The 16,184-nt window shown below is 36.0% G+C and overlaps 1 protein-coding gene across 1 annotated transcript in view; it reads right to left on the bottom strand.

Annotated features, from left to right (window-relative positions):
• Positions 1–16,184, bottom strand: part of EPHA6 (EPH receptor A6) — a 1,133,516-nt gene that overhangs the window by 404,798 nt on the left and 712,534 nt on the right. The window lies entirely within an intron of this gene.

The raw sequence follows: 16,184 nt of genomic DNA, 5'->3' as shown, positions 1-16,184 counted from the left end.
CCCCCCCACACCTCTATGAGAGTGTCTTTTTAAATATGTATACGTGGCATAGTTAGGTAGGCCGAAAAATAATGATGAAAGACTTACCACAGCAGAATCAGAGGCAGGGCATGAGGCTGGTTCCCAGTCTACTGCGTTAAATACTAACTACCTCACTTCATTAACAGCAAATTAATTTGTCAAGATATTCTCATTGAGAGGGTCTGTAAGTGGACCCTTTTTGCAACCAAGTTAAACAAGACAGCTCATGTTACCTATGCATACAATGCACATTGATTGTCTGCAATGTGCTAATGATGGGGAGCAAGGGAATTTAAGACTGTTTTTATACAGTCTTTTTATACAATAATTTTATTTTTTAAAACACCCGGGGGGTGGATAGAGATCTATTCGTATGAACAACCCCTCTCAATTCATCAGGTAAATCTAGGTCAGGAAGCTTAAGTCAATACTCCACAATTCTCATCATACAGCACATCTAAAGGTAGAAGTTCTCAAGGTTGGAAGTGACTTTCAAGGTCACTAATTCAATCAGTCGTTTGCTGCTTCAGTCCCACCTATAACATTTTCATCCAGATTTCATTTAGTCTTTGCCTGGAAACCTCTGTTGTTCAAGAAAACTTCCAGAACATGCAGGATATGCATTTACTTGCGGGTGATGCTTTAAGATTTAGAACTATGAAAACCTGTTCCCTTAAGCTACTTTTGAGAAAAAAGTACTTATCTTAAGGATCATTTTTAAACTTTATGGCCTTATTTGTCAGAATTTTATATGCTATAATGTTGTTCCGTGTCTAGCTGAGGAATTGGATTTTCCATCGATATCCCAAATAATAAAACTGTTTATTAAACATAAAGTACAAAGAAAAAAATGATTTAACCACTGCAGTATTTCAAATAAAAAAGACCAAACAGATAAATTGTGACCTATATTTGTCTGCAGACTACGTGGAAAAAACATATTTATCCACTTAGAATAAAACTTAAGGAAAGAAGAATAAAGTCTGTATAAAATGATTGATGACAATAATTATCTGGCAAGGATTGAAGAGAGACTGTGGGTGCTTCTGTGGAAGGAAAACCATGCAGGAAGCACAGCCCATTCCAGGCCAGGGCATTCCCCCTGCAGTCCCCCCAACCCCCATGTCTCCCGGAAGAGACTTCTGTATTGCTGTTGCAGCCCCCCATGTCTCCCAGAGGAGACTTCTGTATTGTTGTTATAGCCCCCCATGTCTCCCAGAGGAGACTTCTGTATTGCTGTTGTAGCCCCCCATATCTCCCAGAGGAGACTTCTATATCGCTGGGAGGCTGAACGGGTTTCCTTGGAGCTTCCAGACTAATATAGACTAGAGAAAAGGTCTAGTAACTTAATTCTGAATATCAGCTAATAAAAATCCTATGTATCACAATGGTCTAACTGCCACTGACCCGGGGAGTGTTGAGAACAAGGTCTTCATTCATTCTGCTGTGATTGGGGTCTCCAAGACCCAGGATTTGATTGGAAAGCAACCAAGGCCAAGTACAAGGGCTGTGAGCAGGAACTTGCCCATATTAAATCTAAGCAACTAAGGCCAAGTACAAGGGCTGCGAGCAGGAACTTGCCTATATTAAATCTTTTATTATCACAAACCACTGACATTGAGGCAATTTTGATTCATAGAAACCCTTAAAGGGTTTTTTGAAGAGCAAATAGGCTCATCTTTCTCCCAAGGAGAGCTGGTGGGTGCGAACTACCAACGTTGTGGTTAGTAGTTCAGCCTCATATGCATTAAATGCCATGCTGTGGAGAAAAAGTACTTCCAGGCTATTAGAAGAGACTGTTTTGTTTCAGGTTATAATATAGAATTTTTAAAATTAATTGCATTTGTATGATGTTACCATTCAGTTCTGAGTACTTACTAACTTCCAAAGTAATATGAGTTTTAAAAATTGTTTCAAACTCAGATTATCATTCAGGTATACTTTTATGTGTCAACATAAATTGTCAGGTGGTAAATAAATGACATAAAGCAAAGCTTGAAAAGCTTTGCAAAGGTTGCAAAGCATCCTGAATTGAGGGCGAAGTGGTTGAATACATGTCAGTTACAAGCATTGGTAGCTTTGTGTGCTAATGCTTGTTTGCTGAAAAGGAAGCCATTTGCTCCACCATTTATACTGGAATGAGCCCAGATATGAGCACTACTTGAAGGAAAACTTAGTAACAATATGCATATATATCAGTTTCTTAAAATCCACCAATTCTTCACTGTCTATGTCATAAAGATATATATACATACATACACACACATATATAATTGTTTTTTAACTAAAATAGTCCAGAAGCAAATAGAACAAAGGGCATGACCAGTGTGCTTATTTATTGCTCCATAGAGATGTTGATATTCATTTTGGAGCCATGTGGGTGTAGTGGTTGTGTGTGGGGCTGTGATCCAATAGACGTGGACGATGGGTCTCCTCCTCCCATGAAGAGTCACAGTCTTGGAAACAAACGGTTTCCAAACTTCCAAACAAATGGCTGTTCTCCCCTGCCCGACAGGGGGCGTGAATCTGCATCGACCCCATGGCAGTGAGTTTCGAGTGTTTTGGTTTTCCCACTTACGACAAAACTATAAGAATTTATGATTTATGAAGGGCTCATGTGGGAGGGGGAAGCGGGGAGGGAGGGAGAAATGAGCAACTGATCTTAGGGGCTAGAGTGGGAAGCAAATGTTTTGAGAATGATGAGGGCAACAAATGTGCACATGTGTTTGACCCAATGGATGTGTGTATGGAGTGTGATGAGAATTGTACGAGCCCCCAATAAAATAATAAAAAAACAACAACAATGAGTAAGCCAAATAAAACTGTATCTTTGGAGGTAGGTTAAAAAAATACTCAATATTACACTCAAGCATTGCTCCTTCTCAATTACCCCAAATTAAATCGTTTCTAGGCGCCTGCTCTTATTTTCACATTTCTGCAAGATATTGGATTTAGCTTTGTATTGGTGTCAATAATTTCTGGTAGCTACAAAGGGCACAGTTACTAGTCTGGGAATTGTGAAAATGCAAACAAACACTGTGACACAGTGAGAAAAGAGTAGGCTCAAGTGTTCAGTTCCTACAGCTGTCTCTTTCTGCAACTAGAGACAATAATTTGGTTTGTATTGGTGGAATATCATGTGCAGAGATAAGTATTTAGGATTGAACGTCTGATCTTGATTCTGCTTTATTTCGTACCTTTGGATGTCACCTTCAAGTATTTGATTTTTTAAGCCAGAGAATTAATTCCACGGATGCCCATTGAATGCTTGCTATGTGCAATATTTCAGGGGACGTTATTAGTATTGTCAACATCCTGCTTACTGCTTACCTTTTATTTGATGCCCAGCATTTAAATTCCACTTTTATGCCAGAAGTGAAAGTCACCTCTCTTCTTCCATGAATAATTTTCATCCCATTTACCATCCATTCCCACTTAAGGAAGTAGATTCAATAGGGCCATGCTAAAAGGGTCATCTTTTAGCAGCTTTGGTTCCAACTAAACTTTTGATTCTAATGGGGCTTCTGCAAGAGATTGCCTCTTGGTTTTTGTTTCCTGTATTTAACTGGATTATATCTGTGGCCCAAAATTGTGGTGGATAGTTTTTCCATACATAAATATCTAAAGATATATTAGCAAACGTAGTATACCAATTATTGCTTAGGTATTATTTTAGAATTTCCAGAGAATTTCCAGATATATTCTTTATGTGATGCTCATAACAATTGTTTGTAATTAGAAGAACTAGTGATAACCTTCTTTTCTTTTCTGTTGAAAATGGTCCAGAATGAATAAGTAACTTACCTATCAAAGGAAGCCACATAACTGATCAGTGACTTCCATTCAACATGTGCTTTTTATACATTATTAAATTTAGGCATATACATCCAATGCAAATATGCCTATAGATTATATGCTGAGCCAGGTGATTCCTATCACACGATATAGTCTTGGTAGTCAAAACACTAGAAATTACTTTGAATTTAAAGCAGCCTGTGAGCCATATAGTGAATAAGTTATTGACAAACATGTTAAATACTTTAATATAAATAGTTTCTCAATTGGCTGCAAAAATTCTCAAAAATAACCATTTAATAAATATTTCCACAACAAAATTATTTTCTACTCAGGTTATCATGTATGTACGTGCTGCCACTATTCCATCATCTCTTGATTAATGTTCTATATAGATGGATTCTGGGTGGTACATGGGACTTAAGAGTCACCCAATATTATGTGGGACCTAAAATATGCTGGGTTATAGCTAGGGATAGAATTTATTTGACAGAATATAGAGAATTATTTTGAGATGTTTGATATTTGAAGATAACTGGCTGGCTTTACTCAAAGTGCAGTACAAATAGGATAGATTAAAGACTAGTTAAAATTTTTTATCCTCTCAAATCATATCAACTGAAAACTATTAGTAATAACTGAGAGGGACATTGAAAATGAGCACCTTATGACAATAACTAATATTTTTTGGTCTTTTGTTTTAGCAATCTTTTAATTAAGCCACTGCTAAACTCTTTGTTGGTTAGAAGGCAGAAGCTTTACTTTGTGTAAGAAGGAAAAACAGTATGTAAAGTTAGGTATTAATGGCATTGGTAAGACTCCTAGAAATCAGTTTATCTCTGTTTTCTCTTGGTTTTTGCTTCTGTATTTCTAACCCTGCCTCAATAACACACACACACACACACACACACACACACACACACACTTTCGTGCACACATTCATGGAACAGTATATAACATAATGGAACAATGATGTCTCCACAACAGTTGTTTTAACAAATCAATTAAAACCATACAAAATGAACATAATTATATGTAGAAGGATATATTCTAGGACATGTTCAGCCACAGCTTAGATATATAAGGTGATGAAAGAATCATGCATCTGAAACAATGGTATTAAGAAATATAAATATATTTTTTTCGATAAAAGGAAAATGTACCATCTGACCTTAAGAAAAGGAAACCTGAGTGCTAGATTTGCTCAGTATTCACTTAAAGAAAAGAAACAGTGAATTTAGTAAACCCTACTTGAAAAGTCCAAAATAAGAACGTGAGTATATTCTACTTGAATTTAGAGACCGTATCAAGAATACATTCAAAGCATTAAACAGGAGTGACTGTAGATCATGTGAGTTGTGGTATGACATCAAACACTTCATACCTGAAGAAATAAAATTATCACTTAAAGGAAAAAGACAGAAAAGAACAAATGAATGTTAGAAGAGACTCTGAAACACCTTCTTCTTCTTTTTATAAAATTTTATTTTATTGGGGGCTCTTACAGCTCTTATCACAATCCATACATATATCTATTGTGTCAACTGCATTAGTACATATGTTGTCATCATCTTTTTCAAAACATTTTCTTTCTACTTGAGCCTTTGGTATCAGCTCATTTTTTCCCCCTCCCTCCCCTATGACCCCTGGATAATTTATAAATTATTCTTTTTTCTTTCATGTCTTACACCAAGCGCTTTCTCCTCTCACCCACTTTTCTGCTGCCCATCCCCCTGGGAGGGGGAAATACATCAATTATTGTGATCGGTTCCCCATACTCACCCCCCTTACACTTTCCCTCCTAGTATCTCTGCTCCCCTCATTGGTCCTGAGGGGTTTATCTATTCTGGATTCCCTGTGTTGCGAGCTCTTGTCTATAGTTCTTTAATGTTTCCTCCCACTATAATGACCCCAATTCTATCTTACAAATCTGAATTAATGATAAAATTAATTGGTCTAAAAATAAAAAGAGAAAAATGTATTATTCAATTTTAGGTAATTATTAACTATATTAAATATCATTTTATATCAATAAAATTTTAATTTTTAATCCAAATATACTTACATTTTTTCTAACTGTTTTGTAATATTATTAGTTTATTATCAGTTTTTTAAAACTTTTTTTGCATTGTTCATATTACACAGTTTTGTATATGTGCAGATATAAATGTATTCAGTTGTTTATAATTTCTATTTATTACCAGTAGTGCATGTTTTTATAAGAAAATGTTTGAAATATTCAAATAACCACATGTTTTGGAGGGTGGTAAAAAAGTTTATTTTCTTAAAATTTTCCAACCTTTTCCATTCTTATCAAATAATGATTTCTGCTACATGAAAATGTCTTGTTTGTTATTTGAATATATTATTAGTATTTGTAAATTCTTTATAAATATTTGAAGGTAATGTTCAAATATTCAAAATGTTAAGAACAGTATGCTATATCCATCTATTAAGCTCAATTTCTTAAGCTCAATTTAAAATCTCCATTTATGTGTTTGATAGATGTTTCATATTGTCAGTATGGCATAAATTTGTAAAAAAAAATTATAACTTGCTATTGTTTGGTGCATTTGAGTTAGCTTTGACTCATAATAACCTTATGTACAATGGACTGAAGCAACACTGGACCTGTGCTTTCCCCACAGGTGTTATGTTTGAGTCTTACGTTTGAGAGGGATTAAAATTGCCCAGAGATAAATGATAAGACATTTTTATGTTGTAAATGCAATAGTTAATTAGAAAATCTTGTTGGGTGCTTTTTAAGGCAACATCATTTAAGCGACTCTCTGTGTCAATGTAGAAAGGCTCCAGCAGTTTTCTATGTTATAATCTTTATAGAAGAACCTTCATGGTGCTGCTAACTGCAGAGTTGGTGGTTCAAGCCCACCATTTGTCCATAGGAATAGAAGATGAGGCCATTGGCTCCTAAAAGGATTGGTAGCTTTGGAAACCCTCTATCGGTTCACTATGAGTTGGATTTAATTGATGGCCTTGGCTTTGGTTTGGGGTTTAATCTTTATAAGAGCAGATTGTCAGGCCTTTTCCCAGGAGGCCACTGATTGCAACTGAAAAACCAACATTTCAGTTATCAGTCTGGTACTTAACTATTGGTGCCACCTATCTTCTTCTAAGCGTCGTTTATCCTTTAATGTTATACTATCTGATCTCTTTTAGTTATTTTAATATGTGTCATTATATATCCTTATGTAGAATACAATTTCCTCAAGAATATTGTTAATATTTCCCTTAAAAAATTAACACAGCACAGAACCAAAGCCAACAAAACTAGGAGGGTTGGATGGATGACTAATATTAATAACAGTCTGTTGACTAATATCTGTAAGTGAATATGTAAACATAGTGTATATAGTCACAGATCTTGAGAACAGCAATACTGATACAGAAGACATAAATGGGGGTGCCTTTCACATCAACTTCCTTGTGGCCATATCTAAGTCAACTTATCAAACAGGAGGAGGCGGCCTGCTGATGCAGACGGAAATTGAATGGCAGTTGACTAATCTCAGATGTCCCCTTCCTGAAGCTGACATGTTTCGTTCTCTTTGGCTTCTTCATTGGGACATTAAAGGGTAGTCAGATTTAAGTTCTCTCCCTTCCCTCAAGAGCGCTACTTTCTTGTCTCATATTCCTTGAAACAAGAGGCAGTTTCTAATTTGGGGGAAAGGGCTAAGAAACTGATTGGTAGGTACCCTAAGCACTAGGTAAGTTTATGTGAAATGTTCTCTTCAGAAATAAATTGGCCATCACTGTGACAAAATTACAATATATGTATAAGTAAGAGACATTTAAAATAGACCTTCAAAGATCTCAGTTGTTTTTGGAATACTCTATGGGAGCAGAATCATTTAATACATCATCATTATAATTTAATAAAATCAAACTCTTGATGATCCCCAGTAATTTTAAATAGATCACCCTAAATAAATTTACACTTTTTATTCCCATCTAGTCCTTCTAATGTGTATCTTGTTTCACCTAATAGGAAAATTAAGTGCATTGCCTGCTCATTAAATGCTTAGCAATATAGTACGAGATGGCACAGAAGTATGCTTGGAAGTCAGGAATATTGATCTGGAATTAAACAGTTATGATTGATTGTCATGAAGCAGATAAATTATAAATAGGTAATTAACTGCCTTATCCGTTGGTTAAAATTACTCTAGGGGAAGTGGACAAATTAGTGTGACCTTTAAAAAAAAATCTCTTGTTAGGATAAGAGTCATGAGAGTGTATCGGACCTGAGAAGATTATACACATCCCAAAGGGTCAGGTTGATAAAGCTAATAGTATGTAGAATACTTTTATAGATAACTTCAAGAGCTATACTATAGCATTATTTCTTTATTGTAGGAAGTGCATCTGACAAATAGGTATCTGACACATATCTAAAAAAGCATTCAATTAAGGTAATTCTGAAGATGCTGTTTGAAGTCTTTGCTGATTTAGTATTAGTTTTGCTTGCCTAGTCACGTCTATCTTCCCACAAATGTCATGTGTGTTCAAGATACTGCATCATGGAGTCCCTGGGTGGAGAAAATGGCAATGCACTCTCTACTAAGCTTTTGCTTGGAAGTTTGAGCCCACCCAGTACAACATCAGAAGCTAGACCCCGGGATCCAATTCCAAAGAATGAGCCCTTGAAGGTGATGGGTCATACAGCACTGTTCTGCCCACAGTGGTAGCTGTGAGTTAGAATCGAATTGAAGGACACTTATTTGCCTTGATTTTTAGCATGTATATTATAGCCTCTCAAAATATTAGCTAAAATTTGAATGAATGTTTTAATGGAGTAACTGTTTTGGAGACTCAGCTTTTGCATTTCTAAATATTTTATAGCAATTTAAAAGGAGTTTACATAAATTAATGATAATTCAAATAAGAGTGAGGAAAATTATTTTTTCTCACTTAGAATACTTCCATAATCAAAATCAATAATATTATGTCCGTGTCATCTGCTTGTATTCTTAGGGACATTGTGGAGACAATCCAAGGTTGTACTTGTCAAAAAGTATTTTAGAAAACAATATGTTTAATAAAATCTAAGACTTGTGCTGATATATATTTTCATGCATATTTCCTAATATTTATTCAGCTTTAATCTCCTACCTGCTATTATATAACACACCTTTATGCATACAGGAAATAGATTTTTCGTATATTTTCTATTATTCTAAGTATTTATAGTGATATTCAAACATTAGTGAAATATTTATAATTTGGCATTTGTCCCAGAGGAAAATATGCACCATCATTTCAATATTCCATAAAGATATCTAAAAATTATATCACAGAGAAACAACTTAAAATTTGACATTCAGGCTTAAGCTGTATTGTTGACTTTCCAAAATTTTAAAACAGTACGCACATTTGCTCGTAAGAACAATAATCAACTTAGAATGCAAACTCACTGCCTTCAAGTGGATTCTGACTCACAGTGACCCTCTGGAGCCAGGTAGAACTGCCCCTGCGGATTTCTGCAACTCTATAGGAATAGTAAACTTTGTCTTTCTCCCTGGGAGGGGCCAGCGGTTTCAAACTGCTGACCTTGAGCTAGAAGCCCAATAAGTAACCACTACACCAACAAGCGGCGACAAACAAGGAGATGCAAATAGCAGAGAAACACTGAGAATGAATAAAATTATTTTATCTGAAAGGGTGAAAATGAAAATGAAAAGCCATACTTATTGTAAGAAAATTCAGGGTGCACACCTAATTTTAAATAGACATCTTTTTTATAGTTTATAATATTTACTGATCTCAGTGGTTTATTATTTTTAAAATTATTCATTTATTGGTTTTCCTGGGGTCACCTGATGTGTTGGAATCAACTCCATAGAAAGGAAAGAGTGAGAGTTATTCAAAGGAAAGAAGTTGTTGCTATTAGCTGTGTTTGTAATGGTTCTAACTCGTAGTCACTCTGTGCACAACAGAAACTGCCTGGTATTGGACCATCCTCGCTATCTTTCCTATATGTGAGTCCACTGCGCCATGTCCATGACAATTCTATTACTCTAAATATTTATGATGATATTCAAACAAATAATGAAATATTTGTTGCAAGTATTGAAACAAATTGAGGGTCTTACACTTTTTTTTCTGAATCTCTCTTTTACCAAGCAGGATATTTCTAATAAGAGGTCCAAAGTAGGTGGGATGAAGTCTCACCATCTCACCATCCTTGCTTCTAAGAAGCATTCTGGCTGTACTTCTTCTAGGATGTCAATAGTTTAGATTAAGTATTTAAATATATATACATTGTAATGTTTAAAACTCTCTATAGACATACATTTTATTATACAAGTTGGCACATTGTAGCAATAAATGACATTAAAAAGGGAAAGAAAAACACAAAATAATTTAAAAATAAATTAATGTACATATGTATTTCTTTAAATGTATGTGCTATTCCAAATGTCAAGCTGACTATGTTTGCATTAGAATCATATTCCTTATACTGTCTTTTCCAGCAACATCTGAGTATATACATACTCTTAGTCTCAGAAAGTTGAATAGAATTCAGAAATCCTGAACAGATGATGGGGATCAGAGTGTAAACTCAACAGCTTCCCACATGCAGCCTAAATTTCATATATTGCATTGCCTTTCTTCCTCAGGGACATGTAATGTCACAGCACTTACCTGACACATGTAGTTATAAATACCTATGGACCAGATGATATATGTATAGGACTGGATTTTCTACCTAAAATGTTCACTTTATAACAGAGTTTATTTGAACCCTAAGCGGCAGCATCCAGTTTTATTTATCAGGCGTCCCTGATGTGTTATAGCATTAACTCTACTTAATTTTCTTTTGAAAATATTACTGTGAAGCGCATCATGATTCCCAAATGCAACAAATGAGCGCAAGTGATCACAGTAGCAAGAGGAAAAGGAGAAAGATCTATTTGGAATTGAAATAAAATGACAGGAAGGAAACAAAGGTGGAAAATCAGGTCGTCCTATTGTTTGTGATTTGGCCGTGTGACATTCAATACTCACCAAGATCCTCAAAAACAAAGAAAAAATTCTCCAAGCTCTTTAGGAGAGAATCCTTTGAAAGCTACAATGCTAATGAAAGTGCAAGAGGGACCTATATCAGATGTGGAGACATTTCTAATGTTTCGGACTAAGGAAGACCACAAAAGAAACTCCTCCCAGCACTTGGGCGATGGTGGTCGTCCCATAATTTTATGTCAACTAGACACTCCTGGCTGGGGGCGGGGGTCAAACTTTTCCATGAGCTCAGAGCCTGATATGGTCTCCTGGGAGGACGGCCTTCCTCTTCTCTCTCCCTCTCTGCCCCTTCACCTTCCTGCTGGCTGGCTGGCCGCCCTGTCACATTTCCTGAGACCTTGTATTCAGGTTGCTCTGCGACTGCCAGTCTGTGATCTATCTGTAATCTGTGTCATTACATGTGGCTTCCTGTCTCTGAAGAAAGACACATAGACTAATATTGGACTGACTGGATTGAGTGGGACTGAGTTGGAATGCTTGCTTCATATATATTTACTTCTGGATATTAATTTCTTTCTTGTATGTAAATGAGAGGCACTGGATTTGTTTATCTAGTCAACCCAGTCTAAAACAATGATTGTGGCAAACACACAAAGCTTGTTTTAGACACCTAAAGAAAACAGAGCCAGAACACAAGGTCCTATTTCACAGAGTGTGTCATGGGTGTTGAGGGAAGCATAACAATTATACTACATCGCAGAATTGAGTTCCATTAACTGGAAAGGCAATGAAGGCATGGCCCTTTAATGACTTCTAATTAATTGTGAGATATCAATTTAAAGGAAAAATAAACTTGTAAGAGGTCATTTATTTTAAAACATATAGAGCAGCAAACTTTCTCATAATACCCAGTGTATTATATTATCCAAAAAACAAACTGACTGCTATCAAGTTGATGCTGACTCACAGAGACCCTATAGGATGGGGTAGAACTGCCTCCTGTGAGAGTCCAAGATTGTAACTTTTCCAGGGGTAGAAAGCCTCATCTGGCTGGTGTTTTTAAACTGCTGCCCTTGTGGATTCCAGCCTACGCTGTAATCACTACACCGCCAGGGGGTCCTTGTTTCATATACTAGGTTAGGATAAAAAATAGCAGAGAACAACTTTTTTTTTTTCAAAAAAAGAGAATAATTCTTTGTAAATGAAATAACTGGCCTCCCACAACTATTTGTTTTTAGTAGATTTTAAGAAAGGATAAAAGTTAATACTAAAGAAAGTACAATGAGTAGAATTCAGGATTTCATTTGAGGAGGAGTGCTAATAGAATAAGAAAGTGTTTGTAGAAGGCTTCCCTGAAAAAATAGGTAGGAATTGTGAATATCAGGTTTTGATGTGTCTTAAATTGTGCAAATAAGACACTAAACACTGTAATATAAGAGCTTGCCTTGAATTTAAAAGGAGAAAGAAATATATTTAACTTTGTGAGCCTGGGAATTTTTTAGCATTACTTAAAACAGCAAAAGAATAGATTCTGTAGATTTATTTTTCCTTTTAATTCTTATGATTTAATTGTGTTTTGTCACCAAGGTGAAGCTTTACTTTAAATGTCCATATAAATATATGTATTAGACTGTCTGTGTTCTCTAGAGAGATAAAGCCAAATTGCTGATAATTTAATATATTTATTTATAAAGATAATTAGATATATAACAAGAAATTAACTGTTCAATCATATACAGATAAATATATAATACAAGAGATAAACAGTTATAAAGCACTACAAATGGCTCAATGCAACTCACTCCCGTGAGAGAGAGTTGTGAGAGACTAACAGTCCTTCAAGTCTAGTCTGCTGCCAGATCTTCCTGTATTTATAGAGAGAGCTAGGCTATGTCAGCACAGCAGCCAATCACAAGGCAGGTCACCAACTGCCAGTCCCCAGCTCCAGAGATGTCTTAAAGGGACCTCAATTTACAGCAACACAGTCCACAGGCTAGGCATCCCACAGGTAGTGTAACCTTTAAATTGAGGCACAGAACAAGCAAGGCAGTTCCACACTGGTCCGATGATCAAAGAGCGAATGACAAGAAAGGTGAGGCTCACCAAGCCATTTATCTCTCTGCTCTTCAGTTAATCTCACTTGTGTTTATCAGCCAGGCTGGCACAATAAACTATCTCAGTCATCATAATTCAATATCTAAGTTTCAATATCTATTGAAAATAGCATGTCTTGGGTCAGGCACACCATAGTCCATAATGTAACATTGTTGTTTCCAACACTTCAAAATAAGAGTGCAGCAGATTTATGAAATGCAATGCATCATTGTTTGCTTGACTGCTGCTTTCATGAGTATTGATTGTGAATACAAGATGAAATCCTTGACATATTCTATCTTATTTTTCCTATTTATCATAATGTCTCTTGTGAGACCCGTGATGAGGACTTGGGGCTTTGTTTACATTGAATTATAATCCATATTAAAGGATACAATCCTTTATCTCCATTAGCAAACCCTAACTGCCAACCCCCAAACTTGTGTCATATGCATATTGCAGTTTTTGATAAGCACTCTTTCAATCCTGTTGCTGCATTCTTCTTTAAATTTCTTGGTGTAGAAGAGTGTATGTTTCCAGTGCTTTCTCAGCTTGTTGAAACATTTCAATTGGTATTTCCATCAATTCCTGGAGCCTTGTTTTGGCTAATGCTTCCAGTGCAGCTTAGATTATTCCCTCAGTGCCTTTGGTTCATGATCATATGCTACCTCTTGAAAACTAATTAGTAGCTTTATATGGAGAGGGAAGAGACCCATAATAAAGAAAGGAATTTAAGATTAAGAACAAAACAGGAGGCCTCTCACTATCCAATCTCAAAACCTATTACACAGCCTCAACAGTCAAAACAGCCTGCTACTGGTACAAGGATAGGTACATAGGCCAATGGAACAGAGTAGAAACCCCAGAAGTAAATTCATACACCTACAGACAACTGATCTTTGACAGAGCAAAAGGAACATGAAATGGAAAAGAGGTAGTCTTCCCATCATATGGTCCTGGCAAATTGGATCTCCATCTACAGAAGAATGAAACAGGACCCATGCCTCACCCTACACAAAAATAAACTCAAGATGGATACAAGACCTGCATGTAAATCACAGAACTATAAAGATCATCAAGGAGAGCATAGGACCAAGCTAAGGACCCTATTTCAGGGTATAGCCATACTATCAAATAAAATGAAGGACACACTTCTAGTATAAAAGAAAATAGATGACTGGGACCTACTCAAAATAAGACATTTATGCTCATCAAAAGACTTCAGCAAAACAGCATGAAGGGAACCCATGGACTGGGAAAAAATATTTTGCAATGACCCAATGGACAAAAGACTAATCTCTAAAATCTATCGGAAACTGAAATACCTTAAAGATAAAACAAAAATAACAAAGGCAAAACAGAGATAAAAAGATTGTTAAAAAGCTAAATCAAATATGAGGTAAGGTTATGGACAATTCACTAAAAATGACACGAAAAAATGCCCACAATCATAGGCCATCAGCGAGATTCAAAACAACAATGAGATATGCCGTACATGGACAATGACAGTCTAATGAAATAAACAAGCATAGCCAGCGAACAGCAAGTGCTGGAAAAGCATGCAGAGGTTAAAACTTGCACACTCTGCTGGTGGGTCTAAATATGTACAACCATTGTGGCAAGTGCTACCTCATATAACGGGATTATAAATGCCATACACACTAGCAATATATTTGTGGGGTGTCTATCATAAAGAAGGAAGGGCCATATCATTACCACACATATGTACTTACATGTTCATGGAAGCCCTGTTCACAGTAGCAAAACTTGCAAATAGTCCACGTGTCCACCAGTAGCCAGAAGAATGAGTAAAGAAACTTTGTTCTTTCTTTGGTATGTATGGATGTAAAATAACTTTGGTACAGGGCTAAAAACCAATGATGCAATCACAAATGACACGATGGAGATGCAATCACAAAACAACTCATGACATGGATGGACCTGGAGATCTTATGCGAAGTGAAGTTAGTTAATCACAAAGGGCAGATAGTGTATAAAGTCACTACTATAAAGAAACAAAGCAAACAAAGACCTGCATAGCAAAGGGAACAGGCTTTGGTGGTTCCCTAGCCAGGCAAGGAAAAGGCAGGAAAATGAAAAAAAAAAAAAAAAGGACTGGAAGATTGATAGACACTGCACAGATGGAATGGAGTTCCATAAGTGGAAGAAGAAAACCAGGCAGGCAGGTGGGAAAGAATATGAGGGGTGAATAGAATAATAATTATAAAGTGTTATTTTTAACCCATTAGATTTGAGGGTAGTTTGTTGTGGAGGTACATTGTACATTCATCTGTTTTCTACAGATTTCATCTCTAGGATGGAATAGTAGTTGATAATAGTTTTGTAATTAGATTAATTGGGTAGGAGCTCTGGTGGCTTAGTGGGTTACATGTTGGGCTACAAGCCTCAGGGTCAGTTGTTCAAAGCGACGAGCAGCTCCCGGGGAGAAAGATGAAGCTTTCTAATCCATAAACAGTTTCAGGACCCACAGGAGTAATTCTGCTTCCTATAGGGTCTCTAAGAATTGTAATCAACTCAATGGCAGTGAGTTCGGCTTTTGGTTTTGGCTTAGAATAATTGGTGTAATTTTGAAGATTTTGTGTCAACAATCAAAGGCTAATTAATTTAAATGCCCTAATCTATATCTGGGGCTAACGCCAATATCTAGAGATTTCTTCAGATGACAGATCATTTTCCAGAGTCAGTTTTATCTGTTGCTGTAACTGATTTACTAGTTGCTAATTTATTCTAGGGCTACAACTTCATCCTAAGATTTAATAATAAAAAGCAGTAATTTGGAATTTTATATGTTCCAAGAGATGAGGGACTATAACCAGGTTGCTACGGCATTGGTTTGACATATTCAGAGATGGACAGCAGTAGACTATTTCATTGGCATGCTTAGCTAACAATTAAACCAAGTCTTCATAAGTAATATTTTAATACAACAGTGAGACCAATGCCAAATAAAAACAATTCACAAAACAGGAGAAAAATCATTAAGAAGTAGAGCTAATAGTTAACAAATTTTAGCATACTTAATTAGATAACATAGAAAGACTTCTTCCTTCCACCCACTCTGGTTAGCCCAATAAATCACAAGAATCAAGCAATATATGGAAATAATGACTGCATTGGGTACCTTCCTTAAATGTCCTTGTGTGAAACGGCAGCATCAAATGCAAGTTCTGGGACAAATTTGACTTTGCCAACTGAAAACTAGCCAAAACAATGAATTCATATCACATTCAACCATGAGGACCCACCGAATGTTTCTTCAGCTAAAATATTAC

This window comes from Echinops telfairi, unplaced genomic scaffold (assembly GCF_000313985.2).
Source record: "Echinops telfairi isolate 266 unplaced genomic scaffold, ASM31398v2 ScPeMD7_6;HRSCAF=24_1, whole genome shotgun sequence".
In the NCBI taxonomy this organism is placed as follows: Eukaryota; Metazoa; Chordata; class Mammalia; order Afrosoricida; family Tenrecidae; genus Echinops; species Echinops telfairi.
This window is presented reverse-complemented; position numbering and strand designations above follow the sequence as displayed.